We start from the raw sequence: 25,207 nt of genomic DNA, 5'->3' as shown, positions 1-25,207 counted from the left end.
TATAATACTACATTGTACTTTTCAATATATGCCCATTCAGGGTTGTAGGCAAAGGAAATTATTATTGCTAATTTAGCCTTCTTTACAGGGGGGGAAAAAAAGCAAACAAAAAAGAGTTGATACAGTAACAAAATCTGATTTAACAGCAGTTCACTAGAAAACATAAAGTAGCTTGAAGCCAAAAATGAAGATTAGGCTGGTACAAATCAAAACCATTCATTAGTGCTAAAGACAACTGAGCATTAAACCTATATACATTTTGAAAGAAAATATGAGGGTGAAGTAGGCTCATTCTTCTACAATCTCTCTACTCTAGGCCTTGGCTGATTGACTTTAAACATAAAAAAAACCTCAAGGCAAGTTACAAATAGTTTATACAGGAATTTTGCCTGCCTCCTCCCTCCACCTTTTCTCAGGATGTAAAATAGTCATTACTATCAAATATATATATCTTAACTCTTTGCAGTTAGGTTGAGCTAGCTGAAACATGCCAAGTGAAGAACAAAAAAGACCAAAATCACTGAAAATGAACACATGTTGCAGGCAATTATCAAAACTGAGGAAAAAAAGCCAAGTCAATGTTTGCTAGAAGGAAAAGGTAACTGGGAAGTGTGAGTGGGTGGACAGGGAGGAGTTTCAGAGGCAAAGAGAGGAAACTAAATTTTACTCCAGGTGGCCTCTTTGCCACACTGAACGTTGTAAAATACCTTGGAGTATGATGAGCTAAGAGCATAAGGAATTTATCCTTGGTATGTTTAATGGTGGGTGCTAAGCAGCAGAAAAGCAGCATAAAAGACAGCAACAATAAAATACTCAAAGATCATAGAGATGTACACGGCTGTTATTTTCAAAGAGGTGAATTAAAGAATCCTGATCCTTTTATTCTGCACTGAGTGATATGTGACACCGGATGAAAGTAAGAAAGGGAGGGTGCCTGTCATGATGAATTTGGACACAGATTATTTTAAAGTACTGTAGACCATATCTTATATCAAATGAGGTATAAAAGCACCTTTGTAATCTCATGAAACTCAGTACATGGATTTCAGAACTGCTACACCCTGTTCTTTTCTTGTGCTCTTTTAAAATGAAGCTTAGCAATTCCAGTGCTGAAACAGAAGAGGGCTCTTTTCCTCTCCTCTCCCCCAAGAAATCAAAGACATCAGAATTGATTAAATTTCTGATACTTTCCATTTCCCTTCAAATACCTCTGAACTCACTGTTTCTTGTCCTTGGCCCACACATTGACCCCTATCCTTCCAGGTGAAAAGGGTCTTGCAATGCCTGCTTTCAACAGGCACCACGATTAGGGGGGATCACTGCTGCTTCTGTTCAGACACTTTCACCCAGGGTAAAAAGGATGTTCACAGCAGCATGTTCAAGCATGTTCTTCATAGAACATACTGACCATGCTGCTCACCATCTCCCTGCTGAGCTCAACCTAAACCACTTTCCCTGGATAAACTGTATCTTCCAGAAGGGCAATTGTTTTTTGGAAATAAAGAGCTAGAGGAAAAGAAAAACCCAAACTGAACCCCCCAAAACTTCCTTCTCATAATCACTGGGAGTTTTTTATGGTTTTCCTTCACCATTTGAACTCAGAAATTGTCCATGTTTTATTAAACCAATATAAACATGATGCCATATTTGTATTGAACTTTTAAGAGAAGAAAATACATTAGCTTAATTTCAAGCGACCCTAAATAAAATTAATCTGTAATATTGTTATATAGCATTAAACAAAAAATCCTTTATCAACTACTATTGCTCAATTTTTTTGGAAGTGTGAAAAAGACAATTAGAAGCTAAGTGTCAATTATGCCAAAATAATCACTCGGTAGCAGACCTCACATTGCTGATCAATGATAAGGAACAGCACCATCCAGGCGCAGGTGAGCACTAGCTAACAAGAGTTCTGTGCTGAGAACGAACAAAGGACTTTCCTGAAGTATCTAAAATGGAGCAAGCAAAATGAAACATGAACACAGCAGCACTAGAGAGAAGGAGGGGACACCACCTCCTATAAATCTTTGATGGAGAGGGAATAGCACACTCTTAAGATTCCCTCTTCTTCAGGGTGGTCTTTTCCACCCAGCCCCTCTCATTCTTTTGATACCCTAATGCATCTCTGCAATTGTCCTGTTGCCCCTCCCTTTACTAACTTGGTCACTCTCCCTTGACTTTCCTTTTGCTCCTCCTCAGACCCTTTGCTTTACACCTCTCCTACCATTCTAGTTTGGTTTTGCTTTTTCTTCCTGTCTCCCCTTCTCTCTCCACCCATAACAATGACACACCTTCTCTGTTATCTCAAAGGGTTCTGAGGACCCTTTCCCCATCACTTTAAAACCTTTGCCCTGCCTCATCCTATTATTTTTTGCATTCTGCTCTTTGGTTTTTGGTCTTCCCATCGGCTGCACATGACTCATGCACCCAGTACTGCTTTACGTACATTGATGACACAAACCCCTTAATTCCCTGTCAATAAAGCATCATGTTACTCTGTTAGTTGACATTTATTTCTCTTGCTGGGAACGAAACAAGGCAGATACTTACCAGGAGCAGTTAATACCAATAGGAAAGAATAAACTCGCTAACAGTTGCTAAGATCAGAGAAATCTTTATAAATTGTCTAAAAAGAAAAGAAGTGTTGAGGAACATAATGCTTAAATTAAAAAAAAAACCAAACAACCAAAAACCTCTTTTCTCCATGCAATCATATCTGTTTCTTTCAAATAAGAAGTTGGTATCACATCAAAAATAAATGCACTTGGATATCCCCCCCGAGCTCACCAGACAACAAATAACTATCCCGATGACACTAGAAGTCTGTTAAAATAAAGCAGGCGCAGCTGATGGAACATACAAGCGCCAGGTTTATTTGCAAGCATCTCTCGCAGTCCTACAGGCGGCATCCGTGTGCCGCGGGAGCGCCGCAGGAGCGCAGCCCGGGAGCCTGGAGCGGGCGGGCCCCGCATCCCCGCTCCCCGCACGGCCCCGGGCAGCGGCAGCGCCCGCCCGCTCCCTGCAAGCAGCACCAGACATCCCTTCCCTCCCCTTCACCTTCGCTTCACGACTCTTGCTGCATTTTGTATGGGTCTGAAAGCAGGGTGAACACTGCAAATGCAGCTGGCTGGTGCAGCACTCAACAGGCCCTTCCTTGGGAATTCCTGAAATCCTCAGTCTTACCTGATTAAAACCCCCCAATAAAAATAAATGGTCTCAAATATAAGAGCACTCCAGAATGAAACTTCTGCAATGGCAGTCTCTGAAGGAGAGAAAGCATTTTCCAGGTCTATGTGAATAACTCCAGCAGTCTCACTGCCAGCATGGAGGTTGCTACAGGTTTTCCCGTGCTGGGAAGGACATCAGAGGCAGCTTGCTAAAACTCATAGAAGAATCTGAGAATATTCCTTTCCCCTGAAGAGAAACTCATTAATGCATGTGGTTTGTTTGGGGTTTTTTTCTGAAAACAAACATGTCACACTCTGCATCAATCAGTGGCAAGAACAGAATAATTGCCCAGATATTAAAGTGCTAAATGCATTTGCCATGTGGTGCCATGGATTGCCCTTCCAGGGGAAACTTCTACCTGTCTAATTGCTGAATAGATGGAGAAGTCTTTGGTTCACCTGGACTGTGCAGAGCAACATTTCAGCCTTAATTGCTACAGCTCTAGTGAGTATATTTAACTGCATTGGAAAGGGTTAAATGAACTCTGTGTCTGTAAGATCTTATAGATTCCTTCCAATCCTTCTTGAATGGAACGATTCTGCAAAGACAGTGTTATGAATTATGTGCTTCTCTTTTCCTCACTTCTCTGCCTGTGCTAGACAGCTCCCTGAAATCTGAAGGAATCAGGCAGTAACATACCATTGAAATTCAACTTTTAGCAGGGATGAAGTTGAACAACACCAAAGGCAATAAGTATGCAGCAAGGAGTAAAAAGAGTGTTGTTTTTTCCCAGCTTATTCAGTTATCGATCTTTCAGTGATCTCCACTGCTTTCTTAGGAAACTGATGAGATTGAAACTGTAACTCGACCCCCTCAGCTTCCTCAATGAACCTCCTGCTGCTTCCCATGGCTACTCAGGAAGGGCTTCCCATGGCTACTCAGGAAGCCAGTCAATAGCAGGGCACTTAACTAGGGCTGGGAAGTTCCCAGCTCATGCTCGCAGCATGGCAGTGCCAGGACAGGAACACGGGACAATCTGCAGAGAGGAGGGAGGGAACAGGGAGAGAAAAGAATCACAGGGCAAGTTGAGGCCATCAGAGAGAGGCGTGCAATGAACTGTGGTTCAGCACCAGCCAGTACACAGCTGAGGCTCCAAGCCAAATTTGGCAGCTAATAAACTTTGTCAGCAACCTTGGGCAAATAGGTTTTGCTCCTTTTCTCTTATACAAACATGGCACTTTTGCAGCTTCCTTTTGCTGTCTCCACGTTGGTATCAGTTTCTCAGTTTGGTAGGTATAGATGATAAGGCGGGCACAGGGACTGGCTGGCATGCAGACAGACAGAAGGTGCACATTCAGCTGGTCATGGTGACAGAAACCCCGTTAATGAGTAATTGAGTACCTAAATCTATTCAAGCCTCTTTTTGTGCTGTGCGACCCCTCTAAAAGAGCAGGAAGAAAAGGAGATTTGGATCTTAGCTTGCATGGGAATTTTAAGGGATCATTCTTAATAAAAGTGGAAAGAGATGTACGAAAAGGGTAGGCCAAAATATTCAAGGGAAAATAAAACTGTGACTGGGTCTTGATATCACCAGGTCTACACAAAGCAGCTCACATTTGAGAAGGAAGATTTATTCTAGTCCTCAGCAGATCCTGTGAACCTGCTTATTGCAGTTAGCACATGCTTTGGCCATTGTACATGCTCTTGGTTAATTGGTAAAATGACAGACATCAGGTTATTAAGACAGGAATGGAATCTCTCCTCTATGCTTCTTACAAAAGGAACTATTTTTATTGTGCAGGGTCTCTCAAACCATATGTCACTGATGTTGTTGATTCCAATAGAAAACATCCAAAAGGTTTCATAAGAGTTTATAACTTGTCCAACAGCCACAAGAGCCAGGAGAGCCATCAGGCATGACAGGGAAGTGAGAAGCTTATTTTACCTTTAGGCTAATTGGGAACTGACATTCCTATAAGAGAAAACTGGACAAAAAAAGGAAGAAGAGCAGAGAATTGAAAGAAAAGAAGTAAAAAAAAAGAAGCAATGAAAGTAAGAGGTTGACCTGGCTCAATAATTCACTGAGTTTTAAAGCATTCAGAAGACATAAAGTGATGCAAAGATACCAACAATGGAAAATGGTTCAGTGGTATCTGGAAAGAAGATAAAATAGCAAATGGAAAAGAATTGCCACTGTCTCATAGTTTCTAAAAATACATATCTGCACTAGAAAACATAAGACAGGAATTTATGCAAATAACCTAGATAGTAGAACCAAGTCAAACAAAAAATACCCAGGTTGTCCAGGAATGTTAAAAATTCTTAAGGTACTTAAGGTACAGAAGAAATCATCTATTTTGACTGTTTGAAGAGGCAAGTGGCAGAAATGCCCATGTAGAATTCTAGTCAAGTGGTGAAAATTATGCTGAAACTGTACAAAGGCACAGAAAGATCTTGGGATTTACTGTTGATGATAAAGATGGGCACACACAGAAGAAAAAAAATCAAAAAGATATGAGAATAAATGGTCTCTACCACAAATCTCTGAATCAGAGAAGAAGAGAAAATGTAGGGGAAGAATCTGCTAGATCTTTTTCACGACTCTTGAACATTGTTGAGTTTTCTGAATTTGGTTCTTGGTTACACTATGTATCCTTCAGTTAGATGTTTCTCCCCCATGACACCTCATTTTCTGAAAAAATTCTATGCTCAGTTGTAATACCAAGACTCAAGGTGAGCGGTGTTGAAGCCCAGGGAATCCAATTTTCTCTTCTTCATTGCCCTAGTGGCCACCTTCTCAGGCCTGCACACCATCCCTGCTATGGCAGCAGCAGCAGCAGTGGAGAGCTTGGAGAGATCTGTCCCTGCTTTGATGTGCTGGTCCAAGTGCCCTTGCTGTAGTAGTGGTGCCAAACTGAATCTATCACACTTCCAAAGCTGCAAACCATACACAGACTTGCTTGAAGTTTCATCTGCTATACCCTCCTACGCTCCTCACACTGCTCATATTTGGACTTAACTCTCTAAGTACTGGACTGCAAGAAGAGTTCAAATCAAAGCCTTGGGCCATTTGCCAAAAAAAAATAAAAATCAGAATTTAGTATTTTCTTTAGTCTTATATCCTAAGTAATATTCTAATCTCCCTGACTATTGAAAAATTGTTTATATGGAATGATTACATCAATCTTACACTGAACTTTAGGGGAGAAGATGCTTTCCCTATCCACTGTAATTTGTTAGAAGTGATTTAGAAGAATTACTTCTACATATAAGGAGCTGCATTAGTTTATATGAACTGCAGACCCCTGAAAAGGCAATACAGGGCTTTTAGGATTGTTTACGTTAAACCTTACTCTAGCATCTAAATTCTAGATATACTAAGTGATACCCAGAACTCCTCTGTTCTCTGCTTGCCCTTGGCAGATGTGTTCAGATGTGTAAATACAATCTTACAAGTACAGGTTTACAAAGTAGTAGGTAATAATTGCATTAAACTGTTACAAAGGCTAAGAGAAGAGAAGGTAAATGAATTCTGCAAAACTGGATTCTAGGAACCTTACAGCGAATGAAGAGAAATTATCAAATCAAATAAAAATGTAGTAAGAGGTAAAATGAATTACTTACACAAAAACTTTGTAGTTTATTGTGACAGAATGAAGTGTAGAACAATTTCTCAATCATTTAATAAATTACTTCTTGGAATATCTGGCCCTAGAGCTCAAACTGTGACATACTATTCAAAATTTCCATTATTTTTCTTTAAAACACATAGCTAAGAGATTTTTACTATACTGTATTGTTAGGCAGGAAATTCCAGCACAGCCCTGGATATAATATAATACCCTGATTAGATAACTATTTGTTAATTGCTTTTTTGTGAACAAAAATATAGGATACAGCATATACTTGAAAAGGTAGTCATAAAAAGCATGTAACTAGATCCTGACCACATCATAACCCTTCTTTCTCCTTTAGCTTTAGTGAAGTTTGGTAAATTCACACCAGGCATAGATTTGATATGGCATGTTTTCAGGGTTCATTTGCATTCTCCCCAGTGAATTCCCTATACTACAAAGGACCTTGTGCACTGCTTGCTTTGCACGCAGAATAATGAAGATGCCATGTGATCTGCTAGCAAGAGAGCTGTGAGGAAAATTGAGTAATTATTACTGACTACATTTTGTACAATCTTTGAATAAGCAAGAAGGTCTTATTTTGAAAACATTTATCTTTTGTCCAAGCCATACATTACAGTTTAATTTGACAGAGGGAAAAAACCCCAGAGAAAAGGAAATTCTCCATGTAAAAACTGGAGAATGTCTTGCAAGACAACCAGGATATAAATATCACAATGAAGGTATTTCATCTAGAAATAGAAAGATGTAGTACGTTTTCAAATATAGATACATCCTTTTCTTTGAGGATTTTTGAGATTTAAACACACAATGAAGTAATGAAGATGATCATTGAGGAAAAAAGCACCATTATCTTGTGAAATCAGCATCAACTTCCATGTAGAATTCACTGCTCCTAAGAACACCATCCCCCTGTTTTCTCAAGTGTCCATTTGAGCCTCACACAGGTCACTCTCACTACAGATTTGCATCTTACACTTCATTTTTTTGGCTCAGCCTCCTCCTGCTCATCTCAAATATGCAGACCCTCTAGGTTCACTAAGTGCTTCGAACAGACCAATACAGAAAACTAAACAGCACCTTGGCACATACTTGGCCACTGGTCTGATGGGGCTCATCCTATTTAACTGTTAGTGCATTCTCATGGCTTTCCCATATGAAACTAAGCAGTGCTGGGGCAGGAATCAGGAGCTGCACAGATCAGCAATTAGTCCTGACCAGCTCTATACCACCACCATCATTTTATGAGCAGAGCATGGGAGAACCTAAGCCATATGGATACCAGCCTTTTCATGCTACTAGTCCTCAGGACCACAAAATGCCCTTCATAATTTTACTAATACAGATGTATCCTTAAAAGTCAGTTCTCTGAGTGCTCAAGAAGAGATGGCTGACATCCAAATCAGAAAAGCCTGGAGCTATTCATACAGAAACAGGAACTCTGTAAGAGCCTGCCAACAGAAGAAACAGATGTTTTCTGTGCTACAGAACTTAGAAATCCTTGATAGCTACTCCCTACTAAATCAAACAAAACAAACAACAAAAAATAAACCCAAACCAAAATCCAAAACAAATCTGGGGTCAGTATTAGTTTAACATAGAACCATAAACCCTAAAGACATAGTTCTCCTTGGCTGAGATTTAAGCACTCGAGCAGAGAGATGTGTATTTATGCCCTTGAAGGAAAAACCATGACAGCTGGCCAAAACTGAGCTCTGATGGGGCTTCACAAGTTCCTCTCAGATTCACAGATAAAAATAGATGTTCTGTCAGTAGCAAGACAAGCCACAAGGAAAAGGCTAATGCGTCCTAATGAAAGAGGATTTGGAAATGAAAGACAATACTTTAAAAGAAAAGTAATCATAAAAATATGGACAAGATTGCCTGTGGCAACGCCCACTCTGCCTATGTTTGACTTTAATTCTGGTTGAAGCATGAAATTACTGTACTACTAAATGCCATAGAAAATGGGGAGCCAGCTAAATCCTGACAGGACTATAGAAGGAGGAGACATAATAAGGATGTGATGACTAAAGTAGTGATGCCAAACTGGAAGGAAATTGGAGAAATGACATTTCTCTAAAACTAGAAAATTTAGTTCTTAATGCTGGGACTTCACAACAACCACTGAGGGACTGTAAACATTACATGAGGAAAATACACTATGAAGAAACTTGCTCAAGGATGGAGGAGCAAGGACTGGAAGTACCCATCAGCAGCTCATGAAGAAAACTGGCTGCACATGGACTGAATAACAGAGATTCAATTCAAAAGAAAAATGATTTAACATGTCTGATTTTGGAATCTATAGTAATGTTTAAGAGCACTGAGGAGACTGAAGTGAGAACCTGGGAAACATGCAAAGATGAAATGCTGCAAAGAGTGTACTTACTGGAAAGAGTTCATTAAAGTATGTTTGTGTAGGGCATGACAGCTGTGAGGCATTCAGGCATGGTGTTCACATCTTTGGGGAAAAGCTGAAGGGTTACCATGACCAATAAAGTAGTGTAAAGAAAAGTACAATCAGATGCAGCTCCAGAGACAGCAAGACTGACTGATCTCATCATATTCATGCTTTTAAAAATAATTGCTTCTTCTGGCCTTTACTTTTCCAAGAAATTTTGGCGATGTGCAGAGTATTTAAGACTGATTACTGCACAGAGATTTGGGATATTAAAAAAATCTATAACTCAAGTAAATCACTGAGCTTCAGAAATGCCTCATCTTGTGTGTGCCTTAGACTCATCAGCACATTACCTTTACTTTTTTTGCTTGAGCATCATTCTTCCTTTATAATTTATTTCATCAATTGCTATGAAAGTTTTTGAATTTCTTAGGTGCTTATCAGTCCTCAGATACACTTCAGTTGTGGACCCATATTTTATAATGGTGCAACCCATTGTCTTCACCTGCCATACTTTCAACTCAAATTTGCACCTACAAGATGTGTTCTCAGCACATGGACAGCAGAACTGATTGCAATGTCCAGTTTGAATACAAGCAAAACAAAACCAACACAAAACCAAGGAGATTCAAAGAACAGCACTGTGTAGTTTTGATTCTTGAGCTACAGATTCTTCAGGATGTAAGATTATAAGTGAGATCAAGGGAAAATGTGGCTCAATGTAGGATGTTGATTTTTCTAAAATGAAATGGAAAAATCAGACTATATCACTTCACTGAGCTCTAACATTAGGAAACTGTCTGAATTCACCCTTTTGTTCTCTTTCTCATTATATTAGTCTTTTATTCTTCAAATCTAGGGAAATAAGGAGGTGATAGGTCACCCTGCACTAACTAAAATTTCATATGGATATCTAGCAGTGTGTTAACTCATGAAATTTATGTCTCCTTCACTACTATAATGTCACTACTTTGCTCCCCTGCAACATGAATAGGTATCTCTTGTTCTTGCCTCCAGAAGTGCTAATTTGCACAGTAGGGTACTGATGAAATTGTTGCAAGGTAAAAGGAGTTTGAAAGCTGGCTTTCAAAAAGCCCTTAAAAAGAAAAGGAAACAAAAGGACAGAAAAGAAAATAAAATAAGAAATTACTGTGGGAATAAGGAAAACATAAAGGGTAAAATTGTGAAAGAAAATGAAGAGAGATATTAGGAATAATTTTTCCCCGTCCTTTCTTAAAAAAATATACAAACTCAAGAGTAAATGAAACAGAGACAAATAGCACTGTCAGAAAGAAAAATGCAGAAGGTAAGCACCACTACTGAACATGTCACTGAAGTCTGTAAAATAGAAAATGATACAGAATATGTCACACTAGATTGTATGGAAGTCTCCATTGGCCTTTAAGTTGCAAAATAAATTTGTGTAATGAAGAAGTAATGGTAACAAAATTAGAGTTAGGAGGGAACCTTGAACAGGATTGGAAAAGGAGAAGAGGAAGGGGGAAAAAAAGAGAAAGTGGTATGTTATAAAGTATAAGAACTTGGTAAAAACTCATAGTCAAATCAGAATGCTCTTTAGAACAGTGGTGGTTAAACAGCTCAGAAAATTGAGAAACAGATCCTGCATAGAAGTTCATTGTGGAATAATCTGCTAGGGGAAGGCTCTTCTAATCCCCAGTCAAGGAGATCATTTAAATACAAAAGGTATGAGGCAGATATCCCTTCCAAAGCATTCTCATTCTTAAGGGTTAATGGTTTTCAGACTTCTCACTTTCTTATCAGCTACACAGGTATTTCAGATGATGAGGGAATTGAAGCCTACACAACCTGAAAGTTCCTAAAGATGCCACTGCAAAACCAGTTTTCCCAGCTACTGCTCTCCAGCTCTCAGGAGAGAGCTACATTTCCCTCCAAAACAATGTCTCTAAAAGAGAGTTTAGGTGAGACACTTGTTGCAATTATGATATCATGTCGTGTATTGCTAAAAAGTTTTACAGATGTACTTTAATTTTTCCAGTTTTATACGACATTGGAAAAGTAGAAAGAATTAACATTTTCCATGAAATTCCAATCATTTGTGCAAAAGTTTGAGAGTTGAGTACATGTACAGAATTACTATGTGCAAAAGTAGAAAGAGTATTTACAATTGCATTACAGCACTACAAACTCCTCATGAGCACCTTCTCTCTCATTATGTCCAAGACTGAAACTGAGACACAGAGCAGCTGTGTGACTTTCCTATGAACAGGAAGGAAGTCAACAGCAGATCTAGGAGCAAGATTGGTGTACACCAACCTCCACACAGGCAGGTTATTACAGGGGTGACAGAGGAGACACAAATTTGGTGCCACACGTCAGTAAGTAAGCTTTCAAGAGAAGTATGCCAACATATGCTGGGTTATGAGATAACTGAAATATGTTGCTATTTTGATCAGCTCATCACTGTTTCTTGCCCCTGAAATATGCCTTACTTTTTGCTGCAGCCACAGCCTCAAAATCACCTCCACGAGTGTTTGCTGATGTACATCAGGCCCAAGGCTCAGACTTCTTTTCTAACTGCCGCAGTTGTGACCTTCATGTCTTCATCACAGAACAGATCTGGAGCCTCTCCTGTGAAAAGACAAAAGACAAAGGGGTAGGTAACATGTGACAAATAATTTTCTACATGGTATTTAGCCCAATGTGGTTTAAGCACATAGCAGTATGATGCTACATATATCTAGTAAAAAACCAGTCTTCTCCTTCTCCTTATGTCTTTTTGCTAAAAGGATTTTTTAAATTTTTTTTTTTTTTTTAAGGAATAGAAAACAACTTTGTTTTGAATTTTCCCTGATAGGGAGTTCACTTCTAAATTATGTTCCCCTCAGAATGGTGGTTGTTTTTGTCACAGGCTGTTTAAATTGTTTACTAGTCTGGTTGCAAAAGTAAATATAACTTTACAAAAAATCTTTCAAGATGCACTCCAGCTGTCCAGAGGTGTGGTTTTTTCTTCCATTTTATCCCCACACTCAGAGTCCAGATTCTCTAATTTTCCAAACATGGGTGAAGCTTCATTGCTACATGCTACACTTGTACAGTCATGGCAGCATTGCTTGAAGTTAGTGAAATCACACCAAAGCAAAAATGACATCAAGTCAAAGGAACATTCTCATTTTCCCCTAGATCAATACACTTTTGCATGGTAAGCCTAAGCAATTTGTCTCCTCAACAGGTCATGCTTTCTTAACCAAGTTTGACTCAATGCTCAGGTTGGATGGCTTGACATGGCCTCCCTAAAATCTCCCCCTACAAATATCTGAAAGAGAAATAATCTCTTTAAAGTTCAATGAAAACACAGATCATTTGTCATTGGAAAAGATCTTTCAAGAAATTTGTTGGTTTAATCACCTGATGCCAACAAGTCATTAATCAGCACAAGAAAGCATTCATCTGGAACTTGGGCATCTGTCAGCAAAAACACTGTGGGCATGTTCTTGGCACCTGTCTTGGCAAGATCTACCTGTAAGGAAAGGAGGCAATCACTCATATTCTGTTAAAATGTTGATACAGAAAAAGTGTGAAATACATGTTTGTGGGGGCAACACATTGCTGACTTCTCTTTACTTTTTTTTTTGTTTATTTACATGTCACTAATTTGCTGTATAACCTCCAAATGCAGTTTGCCATTTTTTGCCCTGTATCAGTCACTGAAGTTTTGACATTATCTAGTGGTAAAGACTGAAGAACTCTCCCCACGAATGCACTAAAAAGGGATATTGCAGCCATGAGAGCTCCCATCAAGAATAGCCATTACCATACCAAAAAATGTGTGGGAATGGCATTGAAGAATCGGGTCCATTTTAAATTCTATTTTTTTCTGAAAGACCTTTTTTTTAAGTGAATTTATTTAGGAAAACTTTCTTATCTGCAAAAAAACCCAACAAAACCCACTGCTGCCCTGAGGGAAACATGGTGTGGGACCATGTGGTATAAACATGGAATGCTTTTTTGGTTTGGGTTTCCAGAAAGAAACCAACTCACATCAGTTGCATTCAAGAGTGACCACATTTGAAATACAGAATAAGGTCAGTGCTGGCTGTTATGACCAAGCTGTCACAAAACCTAGCAAAGCAAATCTTCAGGCTCGTTAACAGAGGCTTAGAAATTTTCCTGCTTGGAAACAGCAGGGAGGAAATGACCACTTAAGTCCACATCTTACACTGCACCTCATTTGACCAGGGAAGGAGGGCACAAGAAGTTGGACACCATGAACACACTGAAGAGCACACTGCCTTTTTCAAAGCAGAACAGCATCTACTTTCCTCTGAAAACCAGAGGCTGAGAAAGCCTTGAGCTACATACTCAGTGGTAGTTTGGCCCTGGACCAAGGAAACAGAAGGGCTTTTTGGGGACTGGCATCCACCAAATTTGGCCACAATCAGATCCTCCTTCAGCCACATCTGAGATTCAGAAATGTTGCTTGTCCACACAGAAAAAAAACCAAAAATGTTCCCTCCTTTTCTGTTTGCTCACACAGGGCTCAGCCTTGCATGGTCTGTAAACCTAATAAGAGCATCTCAATCAATTACATTCCTAATCATTGCATATGGACTGTTTATGTGACTAAGGGAATCACATGCAACAAGGACAACATTTTTTCCTATGTTCACCCACTTTAACTTTACACCCCTAAACCAATACATGTTCAATGGCACACAAAAATTTATACTAAATCACTAACTATAAACACCAAAACTTCAACCACATCTTTGTAAAATGTGAAGCAGCTGCCTTGGAAAAAGTGGAGAAACTACTAAAATTCTGTGAAGCATATAAGGGGAGAGACACTAAAATATATTTTGACCATCCAGTTTTCAAAAATAAAGAAAAGAGGTACAGCTGGAAACCACAGGAACCATAGGAGTTGTTAGTGTAAATTCCACTGTTTTGCCTGTGATTTTATCGAGCTTGTGCAACAACAAAACACATTCTTGAAGTGGTGAACTCAACAGACTAAAATAATATCTATTAGTTTACCCTGAGGCCCTGCTTTCTTCTGCATAATTTGGAAAACCTCCAGGGAACAGATGTATCCTGCCAGTCCAGACAAGCTCTGTTTACCACCTACTCCAATCAGAAGTTCATAACCCCTAGAAGCTTATAGGATAGGATTGATTCAGTGCCTGATGACAAAACATCAATAAAGTAAAAGTAACATAAAGTAACTTCAATAACTTTCTCAGCGAAGTTCCTAAATTCCTTTTAATTGTACCAAGCCTTCTACCCCTCCCCTCTTTCCTTTTTTTTTGTCTGTTTTTGAGATAATCTCCTGACACCTAAAGGTACATTATCTTCACCTCAGTATTCTCTATTGCTTGCAATATTTGAGGAAGTGGAAAGAAACATTCTTTTCCTTTATCAAATATTGAAAGTCTGCCAAGGAGCAGAGCTGTCTGGTTACACATTCTTTACATTGAGTTGCTCCAAAGCATCCCACCAGGAATCTGATGGGCCCTGACTGAACACAGAAGAGAGACCCAGTGAACTTGAAGGGAGGTTGACTGGGCTGTAGGAGCACATGAGAATTTCACATCTGGCAGTTTGCACCACAAAGGCCAAAGGACAATAAACCACTTAACAACAAATTTGCATCAAACTTTATTAATTCTTGGAATATCTCTCCCAGACTAATTAAAGCATGCTGTTATTTGCTGATCATAGAACACCATAGGAGGAATGAGGCCAGATGAAGACTTGGCCCAAAATTAGATGAGATCCAATTGCTAAAATTTTGAAATGTGTCTGTTGAGGTTATTCCTTCCACAGAAAACTATGTTTGAGACATTGAAAGAAATCTCTTGCACTTTATATTCTAATAATTTATATAAGCATCTAAAATTATTTCCACAATTTATTTTTTTTTTTAACATCAGATACAGATTCTAAGGGAAGAAAGACCAGAGATTAAAGACAGTAGGTTGGACCTTTTTGCTTAATTTTTGCTACATGCGTCATTGAGATATCCCCTTCATTGTCTTTATGTCCCACGTCACTGAAAAAAATTATTGAAAAAAGCCTTGAAAAAAACATTGATGAGAACCTTCTCAAATAAAGAGATAATGTGTCTAATCTGGTTGCATCTAATAAAGACCTAAAAACCTGTCCAACCAAATCATTACTGGAAGCAAATTCTCTTTGACTTCACTGTAGAACTTTGTCAGCCTTATTCATCATTTCACAATGGATCCATCAAAAGACCCCATAAAAACTTACAGGATTTAATTTCACAATCACTTTTCCAGGACTGCCAAACTGTAAGCCTAAGACGCCCTGCCACTTTGTTTGCCAAACTGAGATACCACTCTCAGTCACCAGACTTTAGAGAGAAGATAATAGCTTACCAACATTTTCAAACAAAGCTAGTGATACCTGAGAAGGCTTCTTTCTGCAGGTCTGATGATTATCACATCAACCTCCAAATCAGGCTAAGAAAAAAAAATCTATAATCCCTATAAAAGGTCCCCATGATTATCTTTGAAATTCAAGCATTTCTTTAATCCTCTTGGAGGGAAGCTCCTACAATAGATTGCTTTGTCAAGGGTGCCTTCTCTTATATACCTCCTGTCTGATAATGTGCAAAGTGAAAGCCAATGACACTGAAATCCTAGTACAGCTCACTGAGAAGAAAAGTTTGTGTGTTAAACCATTTGACACTGCAAATAGTACAAACTGCTTCAACAAAGCTAATCTCTGCCAGCAGGGGCTCTGTCTCTTTCTGGAAATCACTGATATTACACATGACCACAGTGATGGTATCTGTTGAAGAAAGATTACAAATAATGACAAGGAACAACAATGAAGTCTGTCCCTCACTTACTCAGCAAAATCCTCATCTTCTGAAAACTGGCTGGTTTTCTTCTGGGCAGGAAAACAAAGCAAATGTAGTAAATCAGATTTTAGAAACAGAAGCTGAGATTTGGAGCCATGATGGGTACTAATATATTACTAAGATATACACAAAAAACACAAATTACATTGAACTGAGGTAAGGTAAGCATATGTATGAAAAAAAGTTATGGGTAAATAAAATAAATCTATGATGACACTTAGAAGTCCTGGTTTGTTTAGATTTAAAAGGTACAGCAGCTGGGCAGCAAAGCAACTCCAGGTCTGCTATGTAGTGGCGTTATTTATTGTATGCTTAAGGTACTGTCCTTGCTTTGAACTAATCTAATTTTAAAAACATTTTCCCTTTCTTGGAAACAAAAGACAAATATTGCTTTTCTTATAAAGGCCTGCTACATCATTAACTCATTAAAAGATAAGGCAAACTATCTACAGCATTATAGATTATCTTTCCAGCCTCAGAAAATAAGTGGTGTTAATTTCTGTGGAGTGCAAAAAAACCCAGTGAATCTCTGATCAAACAAAAAAAATTGAGGTTGTTTTTAACACTGAGCCACAGTCTGCTCTTCCATAAGGGCACCAACAAAGTCCATTTATCAGCTCTGTTGCTGCATGGTGCCCTGCATAAACCTTCCATCAAGAGTGTTACGAGTGTGCACTGCAACAAGCCCTGAACAGCAGAAAGCAATGACTTCATGCAAGCACAGCATCATGATGGATTACGTGTTCCCTTTGTAGATATTCCAGTTACACCCACTGCATGGCAGCCTCAGACAAGGCTGGGCTCACAGAAGCAGGCATGTCAATGTAGCTCCCTAGGAACTCCTCAAGTAGCTCCCCACAGCTATGTAGAGCTCCAAGAAACAAGACCTGTCACCACTCAGTTTTTAACTTGCTGGCACAAGGCAAAATACTTTCCAGCTACCAACATACTTCAAAATACTTGTCTATAGTGTCCATCACCATTTTATAACAGAAATGACAGTCTTTGCTTTCCACTAGTTTATCCCCATAGACATGTGCTGACTCATATCCAGAGATAATGAATATCATTTGGTTGCTGTAAGCACTTGGGTGAAGCAAACAAAATACCCTAAAGATAAAAAAAATATTTGCTTTTGCAATGTTGTCATCCGGCATCAAAATAGGATGTCTTAAGGAAGACTAACTGATATATTCTGCAAAGACATTAGTTATCCTTAGTAAATATCCAGTAGACATTGTGCTTGAATCTATATATTCTTGAACATGAACCAGGATGTCTCTAAAATTAGCAAGTTCTCCAGCCAGTTGAACATGAAAATATAGTTAAAACAAATGTCTGCTCTCCACTGACTGGCACACTTAAGTGGGCCATTATGGCTTGAGGCTCCAGGGCAGTACAGGACACACGGAAACATCAGCACTGCCAGGACCTTCCATGGTCACTAGTCCTGTTTTTCAATACTGCTCTAGAAAACAGGACAGAGATCATCATGAAAATTAGCACTTTCTCAGTTGTCACCTCAAACTTCCTTCTTTCCCAACTTCCATGACAGTAGGGATGCAAACATAGGTGATGAGATAGTGCAACCCCACCAAAACAAGGTATGTGGTGTACAAGAGGACCTGACAAGCCCTTGCCTCCTTGCCTTCACAGTGATCCATGGGGTGAGCAGACAAAAAAGATATTCTGTAAAAGAACAGAGCTGCACTCCAAGGAACAGGAAAGCAGATAAAAACAAACCAGGATCAGACTCACCTGTTTTTACAAGCAAGGGCAGGATTTGCTGACCCTATTATGTCCTTCCCTCTGTCTTGAATCTCTGCTCTGGTGTTCAGCTACCCTTTGAAAACCCTAATTCATGGAAAGGGTTGTCAAGCACCAGAACAGAATAACCAAGGATGTGGTTGACTCACCATCCCTGGAGGTATTTAAAAGATGTGTAGATGTGGCACTTAGGTACGTGGTTTAAGGGTGGACATGGCAGTGCTAGACTAATGGCTGGTCCTGTTAATCTTAGAAGTCTTTTGCTACTTAAATGATTGGTGATTTTATGATTATTGTTTCAGAGCTTCTTCAATCTCTGTTTTGTTCTACCTAGTCTTCCAAAAGTTGTTTGACCCTTGAAATGTTGACCTTTTCTTGTCAAAAAACAACCAACTGAAAAAGTAAGCACAGCAAACTTTGCAAATCATTGGTCTATTTAAACTAAATACATTTTCTGTCTCAGCTTCCTACCCACCTGATCTTTAGGTCACTTTAGGAAAGGGACTGTCTTCTATTTTGAACACAAAGCGTCTGTTCTTCACTAATCCACAATCCAATGTCCATCATTAGATTGTAAAGATCAGCAATAATAGAGTGTTGTCAGGTACATTAGCCCATGATATAGACCTGAAAGCCATTGGAGAGGTCTCTCGTATTTAGGATGCATTGGAACCTCATATCAGTTGCTGGGAAGTTTTGAATCCTTGCCTGGTGAAGATATGTGTCTGCTTGTACTGTGGCTCAAATATTCTTGATTATTGGTGGAACAAAAGCTTGTTGCTGGAAGTGGAAGCCAGCTATCTTTCTGTAGATGGTAATCAGGGAACCTGAAGAAAGGAAGTTGGAGGCAAATACTGCACGACATCTCTGAAAATAAAAAGGGAAAAAGAGATGAAGACTCTCAGCAGATAAGAGTCAATGAAGTGTTAAATGGTGAGACAGCCTGGTGAGCTTACATCTACTTGTGTGTCACAGAAAATACTTCATTTCTAGCCTCATCCATGATGCAGTCCCACAGCAGTTGCACGTCTGGTTATGAGCCCCAAGGGCACATCTGACAGGTGGATGACCACATGAGCCTGCAATTCAGGGAACTCTCAATGTCATAATAAATCTAGTGTGTCTCTTTCCATTTAGCTATAAGAACAGCAAGATTTTCAACCTGCACTAAATTTCAAACACTATATTTTCTCCTATTCCCTTTCATCTGCTACCTATTGTAGTGGAAAGCTAAATAGTAATTATTTCATGTATTAAATACAGGATTGCTATAATATGACACTTCAAACCCTAGATGGAGCTTAGGCTTAATAATGAAGCTGCCAGCAGCTGGATTCATAAAGGCAACATACTAAAAATTATGAATTTCTTTAATAGTTACCTTCTGCCTATCATAACTGAGAAAGAAAATATAACTTCATTAATATTAATGACAAAACACTGAAGCACTGTGCATTTCCCGGCTTAACCTCAGTTGAATAATCAACAGTTCTGTCCTACAGGAAATCTGGAATGCAAACGTCCACGGAAGTATCGAATTGGGATTGACATTTTAAAATTAAAAATAATCACACATTTTCTATCACATAATATTTTGTTCAGAATTTCTGTTGCAATTAAGATACCACATTTTTACAAAGTTTCTGATGATAAAGGGTTTTTGGTAATGAACCTGGCTCCAAACGCACTTGGAGCAAAGCATGGTCAAAATAAGTACAAATCATTTTGAGAATGCACAAAACCATCACTCATCACAGATTAGAGGAAAATTAGCTGATCTCAATAAGAAAAATACCAGCAAATACCATCATGGAGTATGAGGGGGCATGCTCCTCTCTTTACTGTGTTATCCAATACTTTTTCTGTCTCTCCAGAAGACACAGGTCCAGGTGAATTAAAAGGAGGCCACCTAAAAAGTGGATAGAGATTAAAATAAAATAAAATAAAATAAAATAATTAAAAATAGAATTAAAACCAAATAAAAATAAAATAAAAATATAAAATAAAATAAATAAAAATAAAACAATAAATAAAAAATTAAAATAAAAATAAATCAAATCAAATCAAATATAAATTTTAAAAGGGCTCTGAGTTGCTGGAAATTTGCATTCTTTTTGTCCAAATAGGAAGAGAATCTTGTTTCTTTAGATGTTAGTGGACATGTCAACTACGACAAGCAGGTCTTTAAAAGAAATACTGTAAAAGAAAATTCATTAATAATGCAGTTATTCCCTCCTCAAATCAACAAATCCTTCCTTCCCAGAACTTCATAAAATAATGCATTCTCCTTCTTTCCTTGTGTTTGCAATGAATTTTACTCTATTTTAGAATTCTTAAGTAGTTATATTAAATTCCTGAAATTCATGGTCAGCACTTTTTTTGATTTTATCTGTTTTATAAAAATGGAAATTTAAAATTTTTGGCTAGATTTTGTTTTAAAAGAATTCAAAACCATTCAAAATAAAGAAGAAACAGCCCTTTTAAGCACTATGGATTTTGAGATCTTAACTCTGAAATCTTTGTGAAAGAATAAAAGGTTTCCTACCTCAAAAAGAATATAGTTCTGGGAAGTAAACAGGAGAGTATTGAGACGTTAGCTTTGCATGTCACCAAGTTAGACCTGACCAATTTTTCCAAGCCAGAGATGTTTCAGATTTGAGTAGTCACTTCCTTTTTTTATATCTTTACAGCTTGTTCCTTAACAAGATATTTAGTTGATGCCTGGTGCATTCCTTCATGGGATGAAGTCTGACCTAGTGAAAAAATTTATACAATTCATCTGCATTAAAAGATGCAAGAACAGTACAGATAATTCAAAATGTTTTCTTTGTAAGTCACATATTTTCTTCGTGTGAGATGACATGAAGACATGACATCTGAACAAGAATCTAATATGTATTTATGATAACAGTGAAGTATTTACACAGAATATTGGTCTTCCTGTAACAAAATTAAAAACACTAAAACACTTATCTGTTGATTTTGGACTGGAAACTTTATAGTTACACAGGTTCTGGTGAAGGAATACAATATATTTTAATTGCCAAAAAAATTAAATTGTCATTTGGAAAGTAAGAAGGTTGTCACCTACTCTAGGTGGCACTGCCTTGATGTCTTGGACTAGATGATCTCCAGAGGTCCCTTCCAACCCCAACAGTTCTGAGATTCTGAGATTCTGTAATTACCTTAATCTCCCAAATCAATTGAATTATTTTCAGTGGCCATCTTCTATGCTTTTATTCTCGTGGTAGAAAAAGACTGTTCATTTGAAGCAGCATCATAAAGTTTCTATGGATTTTGTCTGATATCTTTACTGGCGAAGAAATTGTTGTTTTTACAGGTGAAGAAAACATAGAGGGTTAGAGGCTAAGCACCTGCAATTTAGGGTTTCAGTTTCTGTGTCTCAGCCATCTCTAAAGTCAATCAGTGGGGCCAACATCCAGCATCTCCATCAAAAGCAGCTGAAGGATTTTCCTTCCAAAACTCCATAGCCCCTTCACTTTCTGCTTCTCTCTTCTAAAACAGTTTATAACTTCCCAGGAACATATGCTTTCCTCTTTAATCAATTAATTTTTAAGCTTTCTGTTTTTTTCTGTGGTTTATGGTTGCCATCATGGACTACAGCACAACAATTATAATATTAGGTAAGAAGCAAATGCTCACCAGTGTCCATAATCAATATGCTGCTGAATCAATGCATGAGGCTGAACAATTCCATATCTATCCACTTCAGGCATATTCAAATCATTAATAAAATAGAAGAGTTTGTTATTCTTTTACTGGAACATAGGTATGACCATGTTCTTCTGTTTTTTCCAAATATCCCTGAAATGTAACACAAAGGCATAAAAATTACTACCAAATGAAGCAACACTGAAATTTAACAAAATCAAGAATTCAAAATCACGGTGGCTAAAATTTCTGAAACATTTCACCATGTACAAGGTTGGGGTTTTTTTAACTATTGAAGTCTGTAGCATTGAGTGAAACTCACAGATAGTCTTTGAGAATATATCATCTTGGGATTCTGAATTCCAGAAAAGTCTTGCTGATTTACTTGATTGACTACTTCACAGCTTCTGAAAATTTCACAGCACATCCAATCTGCATCCTTTGAAACTGAAATGCTTTGAATGTGAAATCCCCAGGTATCTGACACTCAGAAAATTAATCAGTGAGTAGATTATTTTCTCCTTCTCTTGGGAAGGATTAAAGAAGATCTCTACGCAAATATGTAAAGTGCAAAAATATGAAGGATAGATCTCATTTAATCAGGACATTTAATCACAAATCTAATGCAATATCATCTCCCAGAAAAAGGAATACTAAAGTGATTGTGCTAAATTTCAGCCTATTCCCCAAAATGAGGTGCTTACACGATGGTCAGTGGAGACCATCGGGTTACAAATTTACTGCAGCAGTGAACAAATTAACTCAAAGACCCTTACGTATTCATCAGAACTGCAAAATATTGAGACATAAACTTTGTGTTTATATCATTTTTATCCAACTGCACTGCTTTCCTTAGATGTGTAAGGGAAAAAATAGCTACAGAAAACTGCTAAGTCATGTTGAAAACACAGAATAAAACAACTTTTATTGAGCATTATTATAATGCTGAACTCTGGTACGATGTGATCCTCAATTTTGCCACTTAGTGAAGTATTTCACAGATACATATGACCGGATTCATCATCCACAGAAGTTTGATTTCTAATTGCACTCTTTCAATTTTGTGCATGGAAATAAAAACCTGCAGAAATCACTAGGAATTTATTAAACCAGGACTGGAAAACAAATAATCTTCCATCCTAGGTCATATATTTTTGTTTTTCAAATTCTCACAGAGAGTATTCTGCACAAAATGAACCACAGTAACAGGTGGATTTCAAGGAAAACTTCATTATTGTCACAGTGACTGAGGCTCTCATCTTCAACAAGCAGCCTAAATTCTCTGTCTCAGAGCTGGAATTTGAACCAAAGGGTTCAAAAACATTTGAAACATTTAGGGAATACAGTGGTGAAAATCCTTACAGCACAGCAGAGAATTTGCTGCAAACTCAATACTGTTCAGCAAGAGGAAAAAGATTTCTCAAAAGTTTTGTTCATCTAACCCAGATTTTTTTTGTCCAGTCAATAATGTAATGCATTTGGGATACACCTGCTATTGATTTTGAGATGATGAAAGCCAGAATTTAATAAGACTTGAATATTTGTCAATAAGAAATGCCTATATGTATTTAAAAAAAAAGAAAAAATAATTATGAGTTCCATGTATAATAAGTAGAAGAGGAAAAAGTGTAAACTGCAGATTTAATTTTTTTTCCAATTGCACAGTGTATTAAAATACTTTGGGTTGGGCAAAATAGAAGAATGAAACGTAAGTATATGGTTTTGAACTTGTCTTGCTTATTTAAAAACTGAGCAACATGTTCACGAGAGCCTGTAGGAAATGGAAAGTGCACTTGCACAGGGACAGCTGGAGGTGGGACATCACAGCACTGCCACAGTCCTGACTCACAGCAGACTTATGAGTGCCTTGGGCAAAGCAGAATAAGCAAATACGAAATGGCAAGCAGTTTCCAGTAGGACTGTGGAAGTATTGTCATAGATTTTTCAGTGAAATGAATCATCTGCAAACCTCAGCGGTGATTTTGACTGGTGAGCTCAACAAAGGTAACAAATGCTTCCAAGGCATTTTGTTCTTTTAGCTCAATGTGTACCCCTAATTTTAAATCCAGGTTTTCTTGATCTAAATTTTAAATAATGCCCACAAGTATAAACACTTGCACATTTTTGTTCTTTGTGGCAATGTTCCAGACTTAAATACTATTGAGGACCCCAAAATTATGGTACCAATATTAGTTTGCATCAGAACGTGCCTCCATCAAGCAACATTTTCAAATTTTCTGCTGTTCTAGAGGCAGAGTGGGTGAGTCATATGCCTTGGGGAATGCTAAATAAAACCCTACACTACATGCTAATCTCACCCACTCTAGCAGATACCTCAAAAAATGTTATGTGGCTACAGATAAGATGAGAACTGACAGAAAATACTGCAGATTAAAAGCAATATGATCTGTAAGAAAAATATCTTAACCTCTGAACTATGGAAAGAACTTAGCAATGAACAGTAGTGAATCACTGCACTTTAACAAGTTCATCTCTTAAGCTCTTTTTTATGAACTAAGACTTAATTTAAATTGCTCATTTGTGCAGTTTGCTGTGAATGATTCTTTCCATTATGAAAACAATCCACAATTTGACTGTTCCAGATAATTGCTTGGAGTGATGGCTTAAGACACATGAAGGCACTTCAGTGTAGCACTTGAATGCATTTACCAGGAAGAAATATTGGTACACAAAAATCATGTAAGAAGCTATCATTTTGATCTACACATGACAGTACAAAATCATTCCATCACAGCTCACTGAGACAATGCTGTAAATGCAATAGAAAGGGAACACAATTTACTTTTTCTGGGTTGTCATGCAGTTCACCTGCTGGGATTACCTAGTGGAGGGACTTGGTAGAAGAGCATTTAACAAGAGGAACTTGGCTGAAGAGCAGTGGAGAGACAGAAGAGGTATAGACAATGAGTCCACTGCCTTGTACGTGCCTTAATTTTTCTTAGAAGGAGCAGTGAATGGTTTACAACGCTGACTTAAAATGTGAAGAATTCTACCAAAATTTCACAGCAAATCCTTAAAGGTTCAAAAACTCTCAAATTTTATGCCACAAGACTGTTGGGGGTGTAACATGCTTGGAGAACAAGATCCTGTGATGTTGACTTCACATCCTTGGTTTATTTAACAAGTTTCCTGTGAGAAGAATACACAGCCTTTGCTGCCCAGGAGCTCCTTTCATCAGCTTCCCTTTGCAATGGGAAGTGTTATGCTTTTGTAATCTAGAACCACGGCTGTGGTTGCTATTGGAATGACAGTCATTAGCTGAAAAATCCCTCCTTGATCAGAGGAATTTCTGAAAGCCTTTTAAGGCTGATTCCCCATTAAAGGAGCTATGACAGTTTACAACAGCTCATGAGCTCACTCTGACGCACAGCAAATTTCTTTTCTCCTAAACTTTCCATTCATTTTGATGGGCAAAAAGGAGATTAAGTTCTGTTAATGCAAGATTCTATGTTAACATGAATTTGGAAACACTTCAAAAAATGAACTAAGGTATAAAGAAGACAAAATGGTCTTTGCTTCTCTGATGTGAATATAGAAGAAATTAACACAAGACATGAAAGAGAAAACAGGGTAAAAGCTTATTCAATTAAGATTCATGGATTTATGCCTACTTTTTTAAACCTGGTGAAAATGTAATCCATTAGCAGCAATGTAGATTGGCTGGAAAAT

The 25,207-nt window shown here is 38.0% G+C and overlaps 1 protein-coding gene across 1 annotated transcript in view; it reads right to left on the bottom strand.

Moving 5' to 3' along the window:
* The window catches only part of LOC129117810 (uncharacterized), a 114,876-nt gene that overhangs the window by 44,633 nt on the left and 45,036 nt on the right, over nt 1–25,207 (bottom strand). The window contains exons 14-19 of the mRNA XM_077175949.1: nt 21,509–21,670; nt 20,391–20,598; nt 19,651–19,754; nt 18,321–18,712; nt 12,598–12,709; nt 11,682–11,820 (exon numbers count right to left, since the gene is read on the bottom strand). The gene's annotated coding sequence lies outside the window, so the exon portion shown is untranslated. The remainder of the gene's footprint in view (nt 1–11,681; nt 11,821–12,597; nt 12,710–18,320; nt 18,713–19,650; nt 19,755–20,390; nt 20,599–21,508; nt 21,671–25,207) is intronic.

This window comes from Agelaius phoeniceus, chromosome 1 (assembly GCF_051311805.1).
Source record: "Agelaius phoeniceus isolate bAgePho1 chromosome 1, bAgePho1.hap1, whole genome shotgun sequence".
Taxonomy (NCBI): domain Eukaryota; kingdom Metazoa; phylum Chordata; class Aves; order Passeriformes; family Icteridae; genus Agelaius; species Agelaius phoeniceus.
This window is presented reverse-complemented; position numbering and strand designations above follow the sequence as displayed.